Source organism: Eucalyptus grandis, chromosome 6 (genome assembly GCF_016545825.1).
Source record: "Eucalyptus grandis isolate ANBG69807.140 chromosome 6, ASM1654582v1, whole genome shotgun sequence".
NCBI classification, from domain to species: Eukaryota; Viridiplantae; Streptophyta; class Magnoliopsida; order Myrtales; family Myrtaceae; genus Eucalyptus; species Eucalyptus grandis.
Genome location: NC_052617.1, coordinates 10,102,088 through 10,111,932, shown reverse-complemented (window position 1 = coordinate 10,111,932; position 9,845 = coordinate 10,102,088). Strand labels below are relative to the sequence as shown.

At 38.6% G+C, this 9,845-nt stretch overlaps 1 pseudogene; it reads right to left on the bottom strand.

The window, feature by feature from the left end:
- Window positions 1–1,682: 1,682 nt before the first annotated feature.
- On the bottom strand, window positions 1,683–9,255 carry LOC104451358 (annotated as a pseudogene).
- Between the last annotated feature and the right edge of the window lie 590 nt (window positions 9,256–9,845).

Genomic DNA, 9,845 nt, shown 5'->3' with positions numbered 1-9,845 from the left:
CTCGGTTATAAAAATTGAAGAAAAGAAACAATGAGCATGTGTTGGATTTTTCTCTACCGCCGTGTCCTTGTTGACCCACTTTTGACCCAGAATTCGACCATTTCCAGCTCTCTCTTTCTGTTCCTTTTGGTGTTTTCACGCTGCTAATTTCCTTCATTCACACGCGAAGGAATGTCGTGTTGAAAGTGGCCTCCTTTTGGCCAACCGGGAGGAGGGAACGGGAAGGACTTTACTTTGGAGGGCGGGCTGCACCCAAAACTCTCATAAGAATTCTCATTTAAATTTGCCCGGGGAAATTCAGAGTCGGGTTGTGTAATAGGTTGGCTCACAAGAATTGCACCCTAATTAAAAAGGGTAGTGCAATCACGAGAATGTGAGGTTACAAATGGATTTTATTATGGATTATCAGTGGATTTGATCATTAATTTTTATGAAGATGCAACTGAAATCTTTGAGGTCATAACATTAATTTAACTTAAAAATTATTGAGTTATTATAGTCTTTAAATCATTCTCGGGACAATTTTTCTCATTTAGATCTAAAGATCCAAACTACATATGAAACGAGTCTCATGATTGGGAAATCATGAATTTAGCATATCATGCATTGCTCCTAAATATTTTTATGTGGATGCCAAATAACAAGAGAAAGTATAAGTTCACGCAAATAGGATTTAGCGAATTGACAATGCAAAAATTGAGAGAATATGGAGTGCTGTACACTTTTGAAACTCTGTCAGTGTACATTCTTGTAGTTTTCCCTTGTAGTTTTCTCTTGTCAAAATATATGATTTTCAACTTTCACTAAAATGTCGCACATTCAATTAGGGAAGCATATGATTAATAGTCCTAATTAGCCAAGTCACAAAACAAATCATAAGAGATCTAATGCGGTTGTCACCGAGTCTCGAATTGGTGGGATGGTCATTCCCATGGCAAGAGCGGCTTACATTGCAAACTTCATCCTCTAGGGATTCAGTTAAAATATAACTTTTGGCATTTATGGTATTCTTATACTTCATAATAAATATGCTACTTATTTTATCAATTAATCTACCCTGAACAATATGCTAATATTAGTTTAGATAATTTGTCAATTTGGCTATAACTCGAATATGAGACAATAACAATATAAATTCAATATTGAAAACTTTTTTGTTTGATTTTTTTCACTTATTCTTTTAGCAATAACCGAATAACATCATTCAAACCGTGTAATGCCATATCTTTTTTTTTCAATTAATTTACACCTAAAATGTGCGAATCAACATACATGATTTCACCACAAAACAAATGGACATTTTTTTGAATAAATTAAGAAAAGATTTTTTTTAAAGGCTCATATTAGTACCATTTATCAAATGCAAATTAAAACCAAGTCTTAATTTTTTTATTTGTATTAAAAATTTCCAATACCATGTCATTTCATTTTACACATAAAATGCATATAATAAACATTTGGAGAAGAAGGAAGATAAGAAAGCCCTTAAACAAAAAAGCATCTCTATCCGCCCTAAGATAGAAAGTAAACATCAAATTTAGATAATCTTAATTTAAATACTTATGCAGCAAGAACATTCATAAAAAATAGAACATAATGTAAAGACTAAACAATAATATAATGATTGATTTATATAAAGTGTTAGTATAGCATTATGCAAAAATTTATACATGTAATATGGGTTCATATCAATCAATGGAATTTGAATTAGTAAATTTCTGAATTTGTGCAACCCGTGGGTCTTTGTTTACTACACATTCTACATAAATATGCAGTCATAAGCTAAAAATCTGATGGAATCACCTACCAATATACAACGTTCTATTCACATCATAGGAAATGTTTTCTAGCAATCCGATGGCTTAGAATATTTTGGGGGCAAAGATGGACACGTTTCATTCATATGAGGTACGGGTCCATTGAATTGTATCCTAGCAGCTCCATTCGATATCTACCTTGTATTTGACAGAACGGAAGCTTGATGTCATCCCCATCATTGCACCACTTAGGCAAGCAGCTTGAATTATTCTCGAAGAACCTTAGTGAGTAAGCATCTTTTATCTGCATAAAAAACAATGCTATTCACAAAATGCCAAATGGGATTCCTCAGTCACGCGTTGAAGGCAAACTAGATTATAATTTTCTCAATCTCTAAAGAAAGTGACATCCATCTCTAGATAGTAAGTTCAAGCAATTAGGGTCAGAAAGATAACCCAACTAGCGTCAATCAGATCGCACTTACATGAACTCTATAACTTGAATGGAGCTAGAAATTGGATCAAAGAGTCCTGCTGCTTTGTATATTTCAAGAACAGAAGCTACGCATGAGGTGGACTTCCCGTCACTGTATACCCAACTGTCTTGCTCTGGAATTGTCAGTAGTTCAGCAAAAGATGACCCCCTCATTTCAGTTTCAACTATTAGATCAGGAAGATTCAAGCCCTGTATGCAACACAATCGTAAGGTAGCCATAAAGTGAAGTAAGTGTAATTACAACCACATAATTTTTGTTAACTGAATGTCATTCAAGAGACATTAGATTCCTGTGGCACCTCAGTGTGCAAAACAAGATGCATAACGTCACACAGACAACTGCAAATCATATGGGATGGTACCTCTGTTCCTAGTCGCTTGTTGAGTGCTTCATTCCACATGTTCGCAGCATAGGCCGGTTGCATTTGGTTCCATACTGTCATAACAGAAGCAACCCACAATAATACAATGCTTTCTATAAAATGAGTGAACCGCATTCCCATCACACGAATAAAGCACCCCACATGGCGAGCATATTATATGCATCGTCAGTCAGGCTGATAGCAATTCTTAAAAAAAAAAATGAACAAAGTCTACAATTTTGCTGTCTTAGTATCATATAGGAGGCCATAAAAGATGAATATTTGTCAAACCAAGTCAGATTCTTTTCCATAATGTTAGCACTCAATAGTCACATGCTAATGTGCTATTTGGCGAGATCACTGTTCATTTTTTACCTTTTGTTTTGTTCAGTTGAATTCATTTGAAATCATGGCATGATTGTCTAATTTCAACTAGACCATGACCGTGTTGTTAGGATCTAACACACGGCATCATTATATTTCAGGGTCTATCAAAGTAAGGGTAAATTGCTGTCTAGCAGTCATGTTGAGAAGCAGAAACTCTTTCTATCCAGCATCTAAGAATCTCAGGGCATCTACAGATATACCATAGAAGTAACACAAGGCCTTAGTGCTAGAAAATTGTCTAAGACGAACTGAATGCACCCACAAAATATATATAAACACGTATGCACGTGTACAATCTCTGTACCACATGAGCATCCAATGGCCGTGGATAATTTGCATCGATGGTGTCTATCTAGCTGAAAAGCATGTTGTGATAACCATATGGTTTCCCATTCATACTTTCTGCATACTCCCATGCAGCAGTCTCGTTAAATTTGGCTAGCATATCAGGATGCAGTGGAAGCAATGCAATGTGGGGGTTTGAGTCATCTTTGTTAAGCTCAAACTCCCACCATTCATCCCATGGTAGCACAGCAATGACATCTTCTCCCTGCAATGATAAGAACAAAACAAAAATTGCATTATCTCCATCACTATGTTGGACTTCTGTAGCACCTGATCCCTCTACCAACACAAAGGAACAGAGCATGTAGCAATAACCCAAATGTGACCTTAAATTTGTTAATCAAGGTTTGCCTCAAGTAAATGACATTATTTCATCAAATTCTAACCATAATCATCATCAGTAAGTTGCCATGTCGTGTGTGAAGATGGTCTTGAAGTTCAGTAGAAACAGTTTAGACACACTGTATCTGCTATGTTACAAATATTATGATGCTACAGTTGAGCTCCTAGTAGGAGCCTAAATAGGATCTGCTCCAATTTACCATGAACCTGAAGCAGCATGTCATCGTTTACTTACTCATCCTCTCTTACAATCAAAAGTTTCTACGGGAGCCCAAAAAGGAAAGACCTGTCTTATTAGAGAACATAAGATGGGCAAGGAGATTTAAGGACATAGGAGCGTGACTAAAGCACACTTAATATGCAAAATGGAACGATCTCAATGGGAACTATATTTGTGAGAGAAGAAGTCCATGATTCAACTAAAGTTACATTTATAAAGTAATCGCACAGGAATATAATGTTACAAAAACCTAAGGGTTCACGAAATGTTGCGGAAACACTGCAGGGAGCCTAGTTGTCCTTCTCAATATGTATGAGACCACCCTTTGATAATCAGAGGACATTAAAGCAGTATTCTACGAGTGTCTTTAATAATGAATGACTGATAAGCACAGGGAATTAAGGAGGTGGAGAAATAATAACTCAAACAATTGGTAGGGGTGTTTGAGATGTTTGAACGCTTGTCTGTTGGATATCCCCATATAGGAACAATGTGGACAGTTATTGTGAAAGTTTGGCATACTTACAGCCATGTCAATATAGTGTCTATGCAATTGGTTTCAAACTTTACTTCACAATTACAATTACAGAGACAGCAGCAGGCAGAAAGATTGGATGAAATGTTGAACATCAAAAGCAATCCGTCAATGTATGAAACAAAAGAACGAGGAGGAATAGATAAAATGATTAAAAACAATCACAAAGTAATACTTTTCCTCAAAAGGTTTTTTCTCCACTAGTCAATATAAAAATTAGCCCTTCAAACTGAAAAAGAAATACACTTACATGCATAACCAACTCATATCTGTTTCCAAATTACCTGTTCATTATCATGTCCCGATTCACCAACCCAAAGCTTTCCTTCAAAATCCCTTAAACTCACAGCTGTGTGACCAGCATATGCGCCACTGACCCATTTCTCTAGAGTCTCAAAACCACCCCACCTCCCATGGATTTTTGAAATTGCAAGGAAGTCTCCAGAGTGGATATCATCAGTGCTGATGTTTGTAACCTGGACGTTGCTCAAATGAAGCTCCCATATGTTTCTTGAGAAAACCAATGTTAGATTTCTTCCCCCCACCCGGTATTTGAAAACAAGGGAAACACATCCCACAGTGCTTGAAGGGTCCCTAGCATCCCAGCTTGCATCAGAAAGATTAACACTCCTCTAATTTTCACCTGTAATCGAAATAATGGAAAATCCAATTGTAACAACTAACCAATATGCACATGCAAGAATAGAAGAGAAAAAAAGATAATCGCAGCTTACATATTCAAACTCAGCTTTTCCTTCCCACTCTTTGAATTGGAATGTGTGCTCACGAGATAAAAAAATAGTAGTCCCATGTCACAAGGTAGGGGGTTGCAAAGACATATATGTCCATACATGTCCAGCTATGGGCTTTGCTGACCTGGATGAGCAATCCAAACTCATGGTTACAAGCCGGATACCTACAACTAGTTGTTAGGTTCCATATTCAACAGAACCAGATGCCAAAAGAAGGGTTATTGGGTATCAACATGAGGCAGTACCCACCTAGACTGGAATGGCCTCCATAAGATAATTTGATTTTACATCAAACGAAACAACTGTACCTGTATACATAATGGTATGACTGAACACCTCAGTTGGTAAGAAAAACACCGTAAGTAGATAGAAACTCTATCCAGTTCAGAGCTTTGAATCCATTAGAAAAAATCGACCCCAAATTAACCAAGATAGAGAGCTCAAACTAAGTACCGAAGTCATCGAGAATTAATCAGAAACTGCCAAAAGCTGGCAAACAATGGCCATTAGACCCCATCAATAAACCGCTACAACCTCACATCTCCCATAATTATCACAAAATCAAACAGCAAAGAATTGAATTAAGCAGTGACAGAAGACCAGAAAACCTCAAAAGCTGGTGAACAGAGTGACCATCTCTCCCCATTACCAAACCGCCACAAGCTCAAACCTCCCAGAATCTTCCAGAATCGCACTCAAACACAAGGATTTCCATTCCGTTCCCCACAACCACTGAACAAAAATCAAGACCTGGAATCATCACTCCAGTTTATTCCTTTCCCCATTCCATTCGATTCCACCGTACCAAACCCGACATAATTGTCCAACAGAAATCCTCTCGGGATCAGTGACCACAATCTCAAACCACCCAAAAAAAAATTTCCAGAAGTGCACTCAAAACCAAACAGAGACCAAGCCAAAGCGACGCCATAAAACTAAAGAACGGACCTTGATGTGAAGCGTGCCTCCACCGAACTCGCTGCCGGTCTCGTTGTGGGACTCCAACCAAGCGGTGTTGTCGTAGAAGCAAAGCTCCTTTCCGCGCCAGAGAGCCATTGGAGGGAGAAGCGGTGCCGACGAAGGTGGGCAACAGGTCCACGGGATGGCGAAGGGCGTTGAGGATGGGCCAGGACATCTGCCTCGGCAGCAGAGGGAGTATCAAACTATCAAAAGGTTGATATGATATTTGTAGATGCAAGAGGAGCAATTCCTTTTGATCGTCCTTGGACACTTTAGTCATTACCAATTAGTGTGCTTGGCCAAGTACATGAAACGTTAAAGCATAATCGGATCTAAAAAATTTCTGCATTTTTATATTTTGTATTAGTTCCGCCAAAAAAATCTTAAATTATATCAACTGTAGTGATGCTGATGTCCTAATTTTTTTTTTTTTTATATCACAATAAACCTTAAATGAGTATTAATCTTGCGGAGAATAAAAGTTAAGATTTTTAGAGATAAGCTAAAGGTATTTTAATCTTAAATATAAGTTTTAGTGTAGGGATCTGCGATTAGAAGACTCCATGAAAGATCTAATCCTGCGGGAGCAGAGATACTTCGGGACCATATGACATGTCCTCAAGTTCCTCAAGAATATCCCATTCCCCCCTTCTATACTCCTTTAGAGAGAGGAATTTTTCTTGGCCACTTCCGCAACTCTTCTAACTATACTTTTGGAGCTTCCTAATGGATCAACAACAGTTAAATAAATTTGATTAATATGGAATCAAGAACTTAAATTTACTAAATAACCAGTGCCCAACCAAGCTTGAAGTTATGTGTATGCCGTAGTACGAATTCAACATTTAGCTCAACCTCGTAGTTTCCATACAATCTTCCTCATTACCGAACTATGTCTCGAGCTGTAGTCCATTTTGGAGGGTCTAACCCGCATTCGAAGAATTTATTGATCAAAGTCACGCACAAAATGCAGAGTCTTCTTTTGTTAATTAAAGTGCACGCAAGTCTTGGACTTTTCTCTGCTATCTCCAACTTTGTCCCTTGATCATTTTTTTTCTTTTTCTTTTTTTGTTCGAATCCACTTTTATCATTGAAGGAGATGAACGTCCATTTTTCACCTCTGCACTAACCAAATCCATTGGGCTGGTTCCGGATTCTCGCTCGACCAGCATACGCCCCACTGACCCATTTCTCTAGAGTCTTAAAACCACCCCACCTCCCATGAATTTTTGAAATTGCAAGGAAATCTCCAGAGTGGATATCATCAATGCTGATGTTTGTCACCCAGGGCTGGGGACGTTGCTCAAATGAAGCTCCCATATGCTTCTTGAGAAAACCAACGTTAGATTTCTCCCCCTACCTGGTATTTGAAAACAAGGGAAACACATCCCACGGTGCTTGAAGGGTCCCTAACATCCCGGCTTGATTGGAAAGATTGACACTCCTCTGCTTTTCACCTGTAATCCAAATATTGGAAAACCAAGTGTAACAACTTCCGATATGCACAAAGGAGCAGAAGAGAAAAAAGGTAACTGCAGCTTACATATTCAAACTCGGCTTTTCCTTCCCACTCTTTGAACTCAAATGTGTGCTCATGGATAAAAAACAGTAGTCCCATGTCACACAGTATGGGGTTGCAAAGACATAAATATCCATACATGTCCAGCTATGGGCTTTGCTGACCTGGATGAGCAATCCAAACTCATGATTACAAGCCGGATACCTACAACTAGTCAACAGTTTCCATATTCAACAGAACCGGATGCAAAAACAGGGACTATCAACATGAATGGACAGTACCCACCCAGATTGGAATGGCCTCCACAAGATAATTTGATTTTACATCAAAGGAAACAACCATCCTTGAATGTGCAACCAAATTCAAATCACCAAATCCTTCTTCAACCACTTAAACCCCAGACACAAAAAACTCAAGTGACCAACCATGGTACCACCAATTCGTGGAGCTTAATCAAGCACAAACAGGCAGAGGAAAGGAAAAGAAAAGAAACCGTAGCAAGTGACGAAATCCACTTGAAACATATTGAAGTAAGACCTGAAAGATTCCGTGACTCAGATTCCAACATAAATAAGTAGAATGAGAAAAGAGGGATAGTTGGGATCAAGTGCAAAGCCTGAACATTGAATGATATTCTCTAACATCCATTGAATAATAAATTTTCTTTCACAACTCTATACATAATGGTATGACTGCACGCTTCAGTTGGTAAGAAAAAGACCGTAAGTAGATAGAAACTCTATCCAGTTCACTACTTTGAGTCCATCGGAAAAAAATCAACCTTAAATTAATCAAGATAGAAAGCTCAAACTAAGTACTGAAGTCGCCAAGAATTAATTGAAAACTGCGAAAAGCTGGTGGCCATTAGACCCCATCAACAAACCGACACAACCTCACATCTCCCAGAATTATCATAAAATCGAACTGCAGCGAATTGAATTAAGTGGTGACAGTAGGCAAGAAAACCTCAAAAGCTGGTGAACAGTGACCATCTCTCCACATTGCCAAACCGCCACAAGCTCAAACCTCCCGAAATCATCCAGAATTGCACTCAAATACAAGGATTTCCATTCGGTTCCGTTCGGTTCCCGACTATTCAACCAAAAAAAAAAAAAAAAAAAACCCAAGGCTTGGGATCATCACTCCAGTCCGTTGCTTTCCCCGTCATTTCCCAATTCCATTCCATTCAACCGTACCTAACAGAAAACCTCATCTTTCAGAATCACACTCGAAACCAAATAGAGACGAAGCCAAAGCGACGCGATGGAACTAAAGGACGAACCTTGATGCGAAGCGTGCCTCCCCCGAACTCGCTCCCGGTCTCGTTGTGGAACTCCAACCAAGCGGTGTTCTCGTAGAAGCAAGCTCTTTTCCACGCCAGAGTGCCGTTGGAGGGAGAAGCGCCGCCGCCGACGAGCCATTGGACGGCGAAGGGCGTTGAGGATGGAACAAGAGAGCTGCCGAGAAGCTATGGAAATTGGGGCGGGTCTCCCTGGTGACCCGGATCATGTATCAAACTATGAAAAGTCTGATATGATAATTGTAGAGGGGAGAGGAGCGATTCGTTTTGATCGTCCTTGGACGCTTGGTAATTACAAGTTAGTGTGCCTGGCCAAGTAAATGAAACATTAAAGCATAATCGGAGCTGAAAATATTCTGCATTTTTATATTTTGTATTAATTCCACTAAAAATCTTAAAATATATCTATCGTATTGATATTAATGTTCTAATTATTTTATAGCATAGAAAACCTTTAAAAAAAAAAAAAACGTTTTAAATTCGTATTGATTTCACCGTGAATAAATGTTAAAATTTTTAAAGGTAACCTAAAAATAGTTTAATTATTTTAGTGTAGGGATCGGGAATTAGAAGTCTCCATAGATGATCTTACCTTGTGGGAGTGGAAATACTTCGAGCTCATATGGTCTGTCCACAAGTTCCTCAATAGTGTCCCATCCCACCTTCTTCTATAGTCCTTTAAGAGAGAGAGGGGAATTTTTCTTGGCCACTACCATAACTCTTCCAATCTATACTTCTGGCTCCTCCTAATGGATCAACAACAGATAAATAAATTTGATCAATATGGAAAGCAAGAACTTAAAATTACTAAATAACCGATGCCCAACCAGGCTCGCCGTCGAACCGCGGTCATTGATAGCTTCAACTCCG